Source organism: Octopus sinensis, linkage group LG11, assembly GCF_006345805.1.
Source record: "Octopus sinensis linkage group LG11, ASM634580v1, whole genome shotgun sequence".
Classification (NCBI taxonomy): Eukaryota; Metazoa; Mollusca; class Cephalopoda; order Octopoda; family Octopodidae; genus Octopus; species Octopus sinensis.
The window spans coordinates 44,565,742-44,581,095 of NC_043007.1; the positions used below are offsets into that span (position 1 = coordinate 44,565,742).

The 15,354-nt window shown below is 37.7% G+C and overlaps 2 long non-coding RNA genes across 2 annotated transcripts in view; one reads left to right on the forward strand and one right to left on the reverse strand.

The window, feature by feature from the left end:
• Positions 1 to 12,839, reverse strand: part of LOC118765269 — a 22,935-nt gene extending 10,096 nt beyond the window's left edge. Inside the window, exons 1-2 of the long non-coding RNA XR_005001108.1 lie at positions 12,824 to 12,839; positions 12,615 to 12,616 (exon numbers count right to left, since the gene is read on the reverse strand). This is a non-coding gene — a long non-coding RNA (uncharacterized LOC118765269). The remainder of the gene's footprint in view (positions 1 to 12,614; positions 12,617 to 12,823) is intronic.
• Positions 1 to 15,154, forward strand: part of LOC118765268 — a 16,412-nt gene extending 1,258 nt beyond the window's left edge. The window contains exon 3 of the long non-coding RNA XR_005001107.1: positions 15,116 to 15,154. This is a non-coding gene — a long non-coding RNA (uncharacterized LOC118765268). The remainder of the gene's footprint in view (positions 1 to 15,115) is intronic.
• The last annotated feature ends 200 nt before the right edge of the window (positions 15,155 to 15,354 follow it).

A 15,354-nucleotide genomic window follows, 5' to 3' on the forward strand; every position in this document is an offset into this window, starting at 1 on the left:
TTTGGGTGTGTTTGTTACCTACCACCACTTGACAACTGGTGTTAGTTTGTTTATGTTTCCACAACTAAGCAGTTTGGCAAAAGAGACTGAGTGAATAAGTGCTAGGTTTTAAAAATAAGTACTGGAGGCAGTTTGTTCAAGATGGTTCCTCAGCATGCTTACTGTCCACTGCCTGAAACAAAATAAAAGATAAAAAATAAAAGATATACATACAGGTGAATTTGCATGTGTGTGTGTGTGTGTGTGTGTCTGTATGTGTGTATGTGTGCATGCGTGTATGCATGCATGTGTGTGTGTGCATGTGTGCATGTTTGTACGTATGTGTGTGTGTGCATGCATGTGTGCATGTTTGTGCGTATGTGTGTGTGTGTGTATAATATATACACACAACTGTATCCTATAACTCAACATCAACGAACTCAGACACCCCAAACTAAAGAAGGATTTACAATCAGAAGCCCTACCATACATATCCATGCACAATCCCCTAAACAATGAGGCCTTTGACACTATCCTCCAGAACATCCCTTTACTAAAAAAGGAACCAAAGAATGGATCAAATTCTCCAGACAGACATCATCATAAAGAGCAAAAGACAACCCAAGTCAATAAAAAGTCTTCTAACACAGGTCCAAGTCAACAACATCAAAACTGACAGCAAAAAAATGCAGAAGACCTAACTGTGGTATATGTGTCAAGCTGATTAAAGGATCGGAATTCTCTTTCAAACAGTGTCAACATTTTACAGTGGGAAACAACTTCATATCTGCTTTGGAAAACCTAATATATATATATCAACTTGCTCAGGGTGTCAAAAACAATATATTAGTCAAACTAAAAACAGTTTACATCAGTGGATGATGGTACATAGATCCCAGATGAAAATACGAGAATACAGAAAAATAGGATTAAGCGAGCACATCGATATTTGTGCCACTAATGGACAACCTAACGTTAGAATCTTTCCCCTTTATATATTCAGGGACAATGCAACTTAAAGTCAGCACACCAGTAAAGAAGCATACTTTATCACAAAATATAAACCTCTTTTGAATTCTGCCACCACAGATGGAACTACGACAAGAATTTAGAACATTTCCAACCACTACTGCTATGACCACAACAAGTCACTTTTAGGTCATTTGACTGTCAAAGAAGATTTACTGTGGCATAGCACTCCTGTATTTTTTCTTTTCTTTCTCTTTCTCCCTCTTCTTTCCCTACTCCTAGTTCTCTTCCTCCTTCATCTCCACCTCCTCCTCTCCTTCTTCTCCCAGTTCTCCTCCCTCGGCTACTCATGCTTAAACCATCAATTGTCTGTACCCAAACTATTCCTTCAAATTTACAAACTACCTACCTACCTACCTACCTACCAGGCATTCACAAAAGAATAGAGAGAGAAAAACATGCTGTCTGAAAACTATGGAAATATTTACCTATTCAAAGACTATGAAAATATCTACAAAACATTTCACTTAATTTTTTTCCTTCTATTTAATTGTTTTTCTTATTTTACTCTTAGTTGAAAAAGTCTAAAAGACAGAAACTGGTACTAAAATGTACTGCATGACAAAATTATTTTAGCATTTTCTACCTTGCCTTATGTTCCTTATATATATATATATATATATATATATATATATATACACACACACACACACACACACACACACATACACACACATATATATATATATACATATATATGCATAGGTAGGAATGTGTAGGTAAGAGACATGCTTCCTAATTATGTGATCTTTGAATTAATCCTTCTGTGTGACATCTTGGACCTATCCCTGGATGACCAAAGAAGCGTATTTTTTTGTTGTTCTTGTAGTTTAGCCCAGATCAGCTCTGATAAACAGGCATTCTAGCTATGGCCATCCAATCTTTTTAGTGATATGTAGGACTGCAGTATCGAATGTGCCCTGTCTTTATATAAGCTAACAGTATGTGAAATGGGGGAGATTTGGCTGCTATTTATAGTAGGTCATGTAACCACATAAAGCACATCTATAAATGTAGCAGTGGTGGTAATTGCTGTTGTTGTTTAACCTCAGATCAGTTCTGACTGAATGGATCCATGACTAAAGACATTCCAGTCATGATCATCTAATCATTTTCCCATGTGCAGAGAACTTAGGATATCATTATCCAATGTCTCTATTTCTAAAACAGTGGTACGTGATTTAAAGAAAATTTAGCTGCTATTTGTTGCACGCTGAAGGCACACTCATGTTTACATGTGTCTGTGAATGAGTGAGCATGTGTGTGTGCATAGCATTGGTATCATTGTTAACTCTTAACTTTCTGCATGACACAGTGTCACATGAGACTACATTGGTCTATCAATTATGAAATGCATGACATCACAAAAATCATACTAACCTTATTTACAGTCATTTTGAAGAAAGTAAGGAGAAACTCTTTAACACCAGAGAGAAAAGTCAGATTCCTATTTTTAGTTATTTAATTGTGGAATTTGAACTCAGAATATAAGGATAGATGAAATGCTACTAAGCGACTTTCTCCACATGCTAACGATTTTGCCAGCTTGCTGCATTATGGTAAAGAATTAATATGAACCAGAAATCATAACTGTCACAAAAGTTAGAATGACAGGTAACATTAATCTGTGTCTATGTAACATAACTGAGGACAAAATCTTTGTTTCACTGATCCAAAAGTGACCCTGAGACTTGTGTGTAAAAACTGTGTGGTTATTTACATAGTTTCTTATCACAGCAGATAACGTCCTGTGATATGTGTATGCAAACACTGACAAAAAAATGAATAAAATAACATGCTGTGTGTTGAAAGGTATAATCAATCTGGCAACATTTATCAAATATTCATCACTGCATTATTTACATAATAGACCGTTTATTATAAGGTGTCTATTTGGAATTAAAAGACTACGTTGTAGCTACACTGAAAAGAGTATGAGAAGACCTAAGACCATAGTAATTCAGTTTCAGATAAACTAATCATAGCTGAGTGTTTAATATAGAACCAAGTCTAAGTATCTTGTCTTTTATCTTTGCTTATTTCAGTCATTGGACTGTGGTCATGTTGGGGTACTGCCTTAAGAAGGGTTTAGATAAAGAAATCGACCTCATTACTTATTTGTAAGTTTAGCACTTATTCTATCAGTTTCTTTTGTCAAACTGCTCAGTTACGGGGACATAGACTAAATAATACCAGTTGTCAGTTGGTGGTGGGAGACAAACACAATAAACACACACACACACGCACACACACACACACACACACACACACACATACACGCACACACACATTGGGCTACTTTCAGTTTGGTTGGCCTGGTACTTTAGTAGAAGACACTTGCCCAAGTTGCCATCCAGTGAGAGTTAACCTAAACTTCTGCCCACATGTTGAAAAATAAAATAAGTTACTGAGAATGATTACATAGAGGTGCTATCAGCATTACAAGTAATAATAAAGTAAGTGCTAACTTATTTGGTATAGTCAGCATAAAAAAAATCCTTATCAGAAATAATTATGATGTATGGAAAATACATTTGCTCAATGACAAATATAGCTGTCGAGACTTCTTTGTACATATCAAAGTAATAATGAAACACTATTCAAATTCTGATGAAGTCAACATTGCCTTTCATCCTTTTGGGGTTGATAAATTAAGTCCCAGTTGTGCACTGAGGTCGATCAAATCGACTGTCCTCCTCCCCCAAAATTTTGGGCCTTGTGCCTAGAGTAGAAAAGATTCTTTTAAGGCAGCAAGCTGGCAGAAACAGCACACCGGGTGAAATGCTTAGTGGTATTTCATCTGTCTTCCCGTTCTAAGTTCAAATACCCGAGAGGTCAACTTTGCCTTACATCCTTTTGAGGTCGTTTAATTAAGTACCAGTTGTGTACTGGGATCAATCTAATTGACTAGCCCCCTCCCCCAAAATTTCGGGCTTTGTGCCTAGAATAGAATGAGAGAATCACTATGTAATCATACAATATTGTGCAGGCATGGCTGTGTGGTAAAAAGTTTGCTTCCCAATTAAATGGTACTGAGTTCAGTCCCACAGCATGGCACCTTGGACTAGTGTCTCCTGCTATAGCCTCAGGTCAACCAAAGCCTTGTAAGAGGATTTGGTGGATGGAAACTGAAAGAAATCTGTCATATATATATACATATGTATATGTATATGTGGATATATATATATATATATATCTGTGTGTGTGTACCTTTGTGTCTATATTTGCCCCACCACTGGTTGACAACTGGTGTTGGAGTGTTTACATCCCTGCAACTTATTTAATAGAATAAATACCAGGCTTAAAAAAAAAGAAGAAAAGAAATTTGACTAAAATACTTCAATGCAGTGCCCCAGCATGGTCACAGTCTAATGAGTGTAATGAGTAAAAGGTAAAAAAATTAGCATTTAAAAAAAAAAATGGATAGAGATTAATCTTTCCATTTCCATATTTCTGTTGAAATACACTACTTTCATTTCAGTTAATTTTGGAAATAAAAATTTAGTAAAAACTTAATTTTATCATAATTCAGATGGTGTATGGAACATAAATTAGTATAAAATTTTGATGGAAAGTTTTTATTTAGATCACTTTAACCCTCTTGTTCCAAAATATTTGTTGAAATACACTACTTTCATTTCAATTAATTATGAAAATAGAGTACTGCAGTTCAATGCACTGGACCCTATAATATTTATTTATTGACAGCAAGCCACATCATACATATATTTGAATTGGGCCCTTGACCCATGAGACTCCTGAGGCAACTGCCCTGTGTGCCTATAACTTAAGACAGCACTGCAACAGACACTATGGGTATTTTTGCCAGAGTCCACTCTTTTGAAAGTATTCAGACCAGCTTTTTCAAGTTTGAGTATACCTCCCTCCTTTCCACCAATCTTGGAGCTTTGTAAAGGGTCACAGGCTCTATTTTTTCCCTCCTGACTAAAAGATGAAGATAAAAGACCAAGAAAACAAAAATGCCATTTATTTTGTCAGTGTCATATTCATGATCTGCTCTTGTTATAAAAAGTTTGAAATTCTTCACCAATCAACAAAAACTTTTCAAGGATCCAACTAACCCCTTTTTGTGGGAGCTTGGTGAAAAGGCAGTTTCTTCATACCCACTTCTTATTTCTCTCTGATATGCACCCTTATGTTTTGCTATATTTTCTCATTATAAAGATGAAAAGAGTTGTAGCTTTGTTCAAATGCCCCTTGACACTTGATTCTAAGTCTTCTCTTACACTACAATAACATTCCTTTCTGTCATATGTATGCATAATTTTACATATACTCTATTATCATCATAATGTGCTTTCCCACATTATTATAAACTTCTTTTCATTCATACATACACACACTGATAAAACTGTGATCTTACACGCATACATAAACGTTCATATAACCTCAAACACAGACTTACACAGATGCACACACATGCACATGCTCACACATACACATGCACATGCTCACACACACATGCACACGATAATACACACACACACACACACACACCACACACACACACACACACACACACACACACACACACACATATACACACACACATGCACACTCCTGTCAAGCTGTTGTTTAACCATTTATTCATAGCTAAATTTTGGTGAATATTTAAATTGTAACAAAGTTTTATTGTTTCCTTAACTCATTTCATTCCAATGTTTACAATTGTAGACCTTGCATATAATTTAGTACAGAACAGGTTATTGCGAACCGATAGGCTTAAATTGTGTGATACACACATATATAAGGCTTTTCAATTTGCCTTTGGCAGAAAATCAGATTATTGTGCTCATTTAAATAATCTTTGTTTGTTTGCAAACTTCCGAAAAAGAAAATCACAAAAACATTAAAAGTATTTTTTTTGTTGCAAAACTATTTTACATTGCGAGAGAGAAGACTGCTGGTACAGTCATGTAATGCATATGAATGAAGACAGCTGCACCAAGAAATGCCGATCTCTAATTGTAGAGGTAATATGTGGAAGGGGTATACTCAGGAAGGTGGGGGACAAAGTGGTGAGAAAGGATCTACAAATGTTGGAACTCACAGAGGGGATCACAGGGGATTGAGACTTCTGGCAGTTTGCTGTGGTTGAGAGGAAATGTTAAGCTAAATAAACGTGTGAGTGTCCTTGCATACAGGATTGTCCCCTGCATTCCTCTCCAGTAAAGCATTCCTAACCTCTCAGGCTCGTGAGTGCTGGTACCAAGTAAAATGCACCCGTACTAGTGTCATATAAACACACCTGTACTGGTGTCCTGTAAACACACCCATGCTAGTGCTGTGTATAAGCACCCTGTACCCTCTGTAAAGTGGTTGGCATTAGGAAGGGCATCCAGCTGTAGAACCTGTGCCAAAACAAACATGAAGCCTAGGCAGTTCTTCAGCTGGTCAGCTCTTGTCAGACTACCCAACCCAAGCCAGCATGGAAAATGGATGTTAAATGATGATGATGATGTATTTTTCTTATGTGGTGGAGTAAAAGCAATAGATTTGTTTAGAGTTATAGCATACACTTTGTTGTAATTGTCCTATTTTTGATCCTGCATCATCCCATTGTCTACAAATGTAGACCCTTTGATAAAACAGGGTCCCTTTAATACAATGAAGCTGAATTTTCACCATGTCTAAGTTTGATAAAAACTTAGATATTGATAGATTCTTTCAGCCCTTGGGATAATAAGAGTTAATCAAACACTGAACTACATTTTACTGCACACAATACATTATACAATACATCTTGCATAACTTTAATATATAAAGGAATTTTAAGGTAGACATCTCTGAAAATGTTTTATTCACATAAAGAAATGTCGAAATCTACCCCCGCAAGCAAAGAATTTTAAAGAAGTTGATCTTTTATCTAAAAAGCATTTATAAAAGTCAGTTAAATTTTTTCCTTTGTACATGTCTCTTAAGATGCCATTTGACTGTAGGTCAATAATTATCATTTGAAGTTCTGACATAAATTCCTTAATGATACAGTAAAATGAATTTTAAAAGACTTTTATAATGTTTTGCATTTTCCTGAAAATCATTTGAAAAATACTGCTGAAACTGTTTGGAATTATTATTCCAAACTAGTGTGAATGTCTTGAGTGAATCTGAAATAAAACATGGAAGATTTGAATTTTTATTGTAGGCAAAGTAATTGTAGACATTTAATGTTATTTGGAGATGAAAAAAATGATAATTTATGTCAAAAAGTTTCACTATAGAATCATCACTACCCCCACCCCCACCAACACCACCACCACCATCGCCACCAAACATCACCGCTGCTGCTACTATCATTGTTACCACTGTTGCTGCTGTCATCATTGTCTTCATCATCCTTATCCTCATTTACTATCTGTTTTCCATGCTGGCATGGGTTGGATGGTTTGACTGTCACTGATGAGTCAGAGGACTGCAGGGGGCTCCAACGTCTGCTTTGACATGGTTTCTACAAGAGGATGCCCTTCATAATCCTACCTACTTTACTGGGTGCTATTTTTCATGCCACCAGCACTAGTGAAGTTTTCAAGTAACTTGTAAGACAAGAAAAGGAAAGGTAAAAGCCCCCTTGACAGAGTGGGCATGTATTTGAGAGAACAGGTGTTGAGAGGTTAAACTAGTCATAGGAGTGGCTGTGTAGTAAGTGGCTTGCTTATGAACCACATGGTTTCAGGTTCAGTCCCACTGCATGGCACCTTAAGCAAGTGTCTTCTACTGTAGCTTCGGGCCGACCAAAGCCTTGTGAGTGGATTTGGTAGACAGAAACTGAAGGAAGCCCGTTGTATATATGTATATATATATATATGCATGCATGTGTGCATATATGTTTGTGTGTCTGTGTTTGTCCCCCCAACATCGCTTGACAACCGATGCTGGTGTGTTTATGTCCCCATAACTTAGCGGTTCAGCAAAAGAGACTAATAGAATAAGTACTAGGCTTACAAAGAATAAGTCCTGGTGTCGATTTGCTCGACTAAAGGCAGTGCTCCAGCATGGCCACAGCCAAATGACTGAAACAAGTAAAAGAGTATGATAGAGGGAGAAGCACAAGTTTCTTGTAATAGAGGAGATACATGGATACTCCAAATTATATAAGGGTGGGTGGAAGTGGCTAAAAAGAAGATTGAGATGCAATACATATATTGCATGTAAGTTCAGAATTGCCTTGTAATCAAAGATTAATGATGCATTATTTATGATGCATCATTAAGTCATGTGAGAAGGCTAATTTCCTCAACCATACACTCTTTCCATGGTAGCAGCTGAATGCTGCTTATTATCCTTAATATTTTGTTGTTTCTTCAGTTACAGAATATTTTATTCTCCAATGTGACATGTAGAATCAATTTTTCATTTTTCTTTTGTAGCTTTTTTTTTCATATACACATAAGTATGTGTGTACGTACACACACACAGACACACACCATCACCATCCATCCATCTATCCATCCATCCATCCATCCATTTATCCATCCATCCATAAATATATAGTATGAAATACTACCTACCACTGAGGCACAATATAGATGTAAAGACTGTTTACAATGCTATCTGCAGGAAGGTCTGCCCTGACATATACATGAAAGGCATGGCAGAATTAGCTGGTATTCATACATTTAAGAACAAAGAATACTGGTGGAACACCCCAATAAAAACATTAACTCGGTGCAAACATAGCAGATGTGATATTGCTCTTTGAGACAGGGAACAAAAGTCATGCACTGTTGTAAAGGTCAGCTGGTCAGTGGATGTGAATGTACAATCAAAAGTTCAAGAAAAAGAGAAGATTTATGGTGAATTAATGTGGAACATACAGTTATTGAACCCTGACTATGAATTCATACTTGTACCTATCATCATAGGTGCATTAGGTTATGTACCTACAAATCTGCAAAAAACCCAGAAATACTTGGTTTCACGAAAAAAGGATGAAAGAAACTGACATGGATTCTCCAAATCCAATCTATTTGTGGGATAGTAAAATTTTATAAGACATTTGAAAAATTCTCCATCTGAGATTCTTATGTGAACAGATGCACACACTTGAGTGTATACATTGACAGTTCAACCAATACATTAACTCTCTTAACTCAAAAAGTCTTGTTGCTTTGTTAGTGACTGGCTTGAACTCTCTCACAAAGAACTTTAATAAAATTAAAGGAAAATCATATGTACATACATGCAAACACCCACACACATATATATGTACAAACGTACATATATACATATCTTCATCCCTCCATCCATCTCTCTCTCCATCTATACATACTTACATCACAAGAAATTTTGGTGGAGTATTCCCATCAAACTTCAACCAAGTGCAAGCAAAATGGACCTGACATTGTTATTTAGGACAGAAATATAAAGTCATGCACTGCAGATATGAACATTATCTTTCAAATCCAGTGAGAAGCAGAATATCTTTCTTTTATTTGTTGCAGTCATTAGACTGCAGCCATGCTGGGCTACTGCCTTTAAGTGTTTATTGTACAAATTGACCACAATGCTATATATATATATAATATATATATATATATATATATATATATATATACATATATTTCTGCATGTTTAAAGTAACAGTTTTAGAAAAAAACCTTTGGTTTCACATCTAGCATGAAGTAGACATATCTTCAGTTTCTCTAAATGATAACTGTTCTCTGCAAAGTATGTCAGTGATAGTTGACGAAATATTCCCCTGAAAAAATTATGATTGGGCGAGTTGTCTTCCTTCACTTGATAGCTAGGTTTTCTAATCTTGAAGTAAAAATTTCTGAAAATGTGGCTTCTGTCTTGGAGTTCAGGTAGCCTCCTGGCTAACGTGAGTTCATAAGGAATATGCATTTTTCTGCCACACACAATTTACATAGTCTTGTTCCATTGCAATAGGGTCCACCAGTTTCTAGTAATTTCCACCTGACGCTAAAGGGTGTGTAATCATTCTTTAGGTGCCATACATGTGCTGTGAGTGTCATTGTGTTGCATCTCTCCGGGACCCTGAAAGAAGATCTGTGGTTGTTCAGGTGAATTTTAAATTTAGATTCACAAGATCCAACATAAATTTTAGTGTGTGTCCCTGTGTTGGCATTGATGTTACTGATATTTTGATGTTACATTGGCCATCCACTGGTTTAGGAGTGCTAAGTAATTTTTTCTTAACATTGGGTGCACAACTGAAAGAGATCTTTAAATTATGTCTTTTAAAGATCTTTCTATATTTGTGTGATCATGTGAAATGCTTATCAACCAACCTAAGAAAATTGGTCAAACTAAAGTGTTTGACCTGTGCAATAGGTGTTCAACAGCATATAGTAAACGAATATGAAAAAAAAATGCGCGCTGGTGAACGGGGGAGCAGGGGAGAGGACTCGGAAAATTCACATCAGCAATGTTCCGAGTCCTCTCACTACTTTCCTATCTGCCGGCGAAACATTTTTCTTCATATTTGTATACTACACATTATTTTACATCTAGTACACTATTTGTTTTTCAGTTTTTATGATGGGGTGGTGGTGGCTGGGTGGGGTGAGGACTCGGATAATTCACACAATCGAGTAACCCCACTTTGACACCTGGTCACAAAAAGGAAAAAAAACCAACAAAAGTGTAATAGGTGTAAAACAACATGTAGTAAATGAATATGAAAAAAATGTACACTGGAAAACGGTGGGGGTGGGGAGAGGACTCGGAATATTCAGACCTTGATCTTTAAACTCCAGTGTTTGACCCAAATTTCTGGATTGTGTGAATTATTTGAGTCTGCACCCCCACCCACCTCCTGTAAAAAAAACTGTAAAACAAATAGTGTACTAGATGTACAATAATGTGTAGCAAACAAATATGAAGAAAAAAAGATTTCACCGACGAACGGGGAAGTGATGAGAGGACTTTGAACATTCCCGATGTGAATTTTCCGAGTCCTCTTCCCTGCCCCCATTCGCCAATATGCATTATTTTTTCATATTCGTTTACTACATGTTGTTGTACACCTATTGCACTATTTTTTGTTTTTTTTTGCTCGGGTCAAACACTTTAGCTTGACTGAAAAATCTTATCTATGCATGTCCAGACGTTTAGGGAGAAGGGGGAAGCAAACCATATGGTTTTGCAGTGGTGTTTCCTTTTATGGTTGCTCGATTGTGGTATATATATTATATGGTCCTTGAACCTGCTGGCCGCTAGCACCTCATTGTAAGTGGGGGCTGCTGCGTCGAAAATATCTTTATATATATATATACAATATATATATTGTATATATATATATATATATATATATATATATATATATATATATATATATATATATATATATAATATATATATATATATTATATATATATATATATATATATATAATTAATAGTTATTGCCATACTAATATGGCATTCTTAAAAATAAGAATAAAGCTGTCGCTGATTAGCTACATGAAGCCATTGCCTCAAGCTAGCTACTTGACACACAAACTGCGTCCGTTATTAAACCTTCGAACAGGGGAGGTCAGCCGCTTCAACCTGCTAGTCCGACAGCTACAGACATGTTTCAGTGTTGTTGCCCCTTCTCAATGCAGCGTAGTCAGACCTGCAGGTGTTGCTACTGAAACATGTCTGTAGCTGTCGGACTAGCAGGTTGAAGCGGCTGACCTCCCCTGTTCGAAGGTTTAATAACGAACGCAGTTTGTGTGTCAAGTAGCTAGCTTGAGGCGATGGCTTCATGGAGCTAATCAGCGACAGCTTTATTCTTATTTTTAAGAATGCCATATTAGTATGGCGATAACTATTAATTTCCAGAAACGCTGTCGTAATCTCTTTTAAAGAGACTTAGTAATTTTAATATTTCTATTATATATATATATATATATATATATATATATATATATATATATATATATATATATATATATATATATACAATAGGCCAAGCTTTATAAATCAATGTTGGGACTGCCTATTTTCGATCTTTTAACTGAAGGAAGAAAATTCGCTGATTGATTAAACATGTGTATTTATTAAAATATATACACATGCAAATACACGAATAAAAGCATTATAAAGAATGTCATTGAATGAAAACTTTGTTGAGTGTTGTTTGCTTCGCTGGACACTTTGTTCATAACTCTACATTCATTTTTCCCTTAAGAGTTCTAAAAAGATTCATGTCACTAAAATCAAAGCTTTCAAGGCCACTTTCTAATTGAGTGAGACAGTGTCTCATTTCAGCTGGTGCTGGAGGCTCTGGAACTCTTCCATCAACATCATTGTTGGAATTGCCATCTTCCTTTTCTTTGGTTTCCTTCTCAAATTGCCGAATGTCATGAATGATCTTGTCAAGATTTTCTTCTTCCGTGATGATCTCTGGAGCAACAACAGCACCATCATCTATGGACAACCAGTTCTCAAATTGCTTTTTGGTCAATCCAGCAGGTGGTGAAGACAGGATCAAATTTTCATTAACATCTATGGCTTCATTTGATTCTTCGGCTGAAACAAAACCAGCTTTAGCCCAACAATGTTTGTCTGGCTAGAGACCTTCTTCCAAGCTACATTTAACATATACATAGCATCCAAAATGGTGATCTGCTTTGCAACTTCTTGGACAAAATATCACATTCAGTGTCATTCATAACATCAACGATCTTCTTGAATATTTCATGTCTGAAGTAGGCTTTCAAGATCGTGATTATCCCCATGTCACAGGGCTGCAGCACTGACATTATGTTGGGACAAAGAAATTTTAAAGTGATGTTCTTGAGATCATCGATGACTACATGAGAAGAGCAATTGCTAAGTAGGGCCACCACTTGTCTTTCAGATTTCTGCAAATGACCATCCCAAGATCTGAGCCATCTTTCATAGATTTTTTTCTGTCATCTGAGCATTGGTTGAAAAGTCATACTGAATCTGATGCATTTTCACATTTTTGAAACATCTTGGTGAACCAGTCTTTTCGATTAAGAGCAAGTCTTCTTTGTCTCCATTCATGTTGCAGGCCACCATCAAGGTCACATGGTCCTTTACCATCTTAAAGCCCCTCACAGTTTTCTTGCAACTCTCATTGACATATATATTCCCTGGTAATGCACTAAAGTAGATCCCAGTTTCATTGGCATTGTAGATATCCTGTGGCTAACACGATTTCAACAGAAGCTGCATGGTCGTCTCATGAAATTGATGGGCTCTGTCAATGCCAGCTTCAGCAGCATCACCTGCAATGTTCAGTCTCAACAGAGAAAAATATGAACTAGTGAACTACAAAGCATACCTTTTAGAACTGTAAAAGAAATTCCATATCTTTTTTGCCAATGGTAAAACCAGCCTTTGGATGCCTTAAAGTCATGTCCTACAGCTTGAGCAATGGTGTTGGCTTTGTGCATTAGGATTGGGCTGTTGATGAGAATATTTCTCGAGTGAATAAATTGAAACCAATCATAGAGAGTATGGTCTAGCTGTTGGTGCTTTCTCTTTGATGAACAGCCATCATGTTCTTTGGCATGAAGGCCATCCTCATTCTTTAACGAATTCTGGAGCAGACCTCTTGAAATTCCCAAACTCTGTGCTGCATTCCACTGAGTTGTTTTCCCAAGAGCTTTGTAATGTTTTAACAATTAAATCTTTTCTGCCATGGATTTGTCCTGCCTCTCTCTTTTCATTTTGAACATTTTGAACAACTTGCGTGTGTGCGTGTCTGCCTCTCTGTGCAAATGATGAATGATGCATTTTTTTCGCCTACCTGTTAGTATTTAAGAGGGAAAAAAACCCACTTCATTCATTCACTGCCACTTGTTGACACTTTAGGAAGAAGCAGCAACAACTGGATTTTAGCGATGGTTTGGATTTATTAAATGAGAGTTTTTATGTGTAAAAATTCCATCCCAACCTATTTTGGATACCCAGGTGGATTTATAAAGCAGGATCTACTGTACATATATATATATATGTATATATGTGGAGTTGCAATGTCCCAGTGGTTAGGGCAGTGGACTCGTGGTCATAGGATCGCAGTTTCAATTCCCAGACCGGGCGTTGTGAGTGTATATTGAGCAAAAACACCTAAAGCTCCATGATGCTCCGGCAGGTGGTGGTGGCGATCCCTGCTGTATTCTTTCGCCGCAACTCTCTCTCACTCTTCCTTCTGTAGGTCTGCTTGCTTAGCCAGTAGGGTGGTGTCATTTAAAGGTAAAAACGATGCGAAGCACATTGTGACCAGCGATGTGTAGCAACATCTGATAGCCTGGTCGGTCACGTGATCACATGATATCATCATCATCATCATCATCATCATCGTTTAGCGTCCGCTTTCCATGCTAGCATGGGTTGGACGGGTCAACTGGGGTCTGTGAAGCTGGAAGGCTTCGTCAGGCCCAGTCAGATCTGGCAGTGTTTCTACGGCTGGATGCCCTTCCTAACGCCAACCACTCCGCGAGTGTAGTGGGTGTTTTTTAAGTGCCACCTGCACAGGTGCCAGACAGAGCTGGCGAACGGCCACGAACGGATGGTGCTTTTACGTGTCACCGGCATGGGGCCAGGCGATGCTGGCAACGGACACGAACGGATGGTGCTTTTACGTGCCACCGACACGGGGCCAGACAGAGCTGGCAAACGGCCACGAACGGACGGTGCTTTTACGTGCCACCGACACGGTTGCCAGACAGAGCTGGCAAATGGCCACGAGCGGACGGTGCTTTTACGTGTCACCGGCACGGGGGCCAGCCGAGGCTGGCAACGGACACGAACGGATGGTGCTTTTACATGCCACCGACACGGGGCCAGACAGAGCTGGCAAACGGCCACGAATGGATGGTGCTTTTACGTGCCACCGACACGGGGCCAGACAGAGCTGGCAAACGGCCACGAACGGACGGTGCTTTTACGTGTCACCGGCACGGGGCCAGGCGAGGCTGGCAACGAACACGAACGGATGGTGCTTTTACGTGCCACCGACACGGGCCAGGCAGAGCTGGCAAACGGCCACGAGCGAATGGTGCTTTTACGTATCACCGGCACGGGTGCCAGACAAGGCTGACAGCGGACACGAACGGATGGGTCACTTAACCCCTGCTTTCTGATATATGATTTGATTTTGATTATAGAATAATATATTTATATCTATGTACATATATGTATGTGTGTGTATTTATATATGTGTGAGTGTGTGTGTTTGTACATACATATAGTATATATATATATATACATATACATCAGTCTTCCTTTCAAAATGGGAAAAAATGTTAAAACTAATTAAATAATGAAACATATTCTTTTAGGTTTCAAATTTCAACATGGTGTTGCCCATGTATGGCCATAACCTATGACTGAAACAAATAAAAGT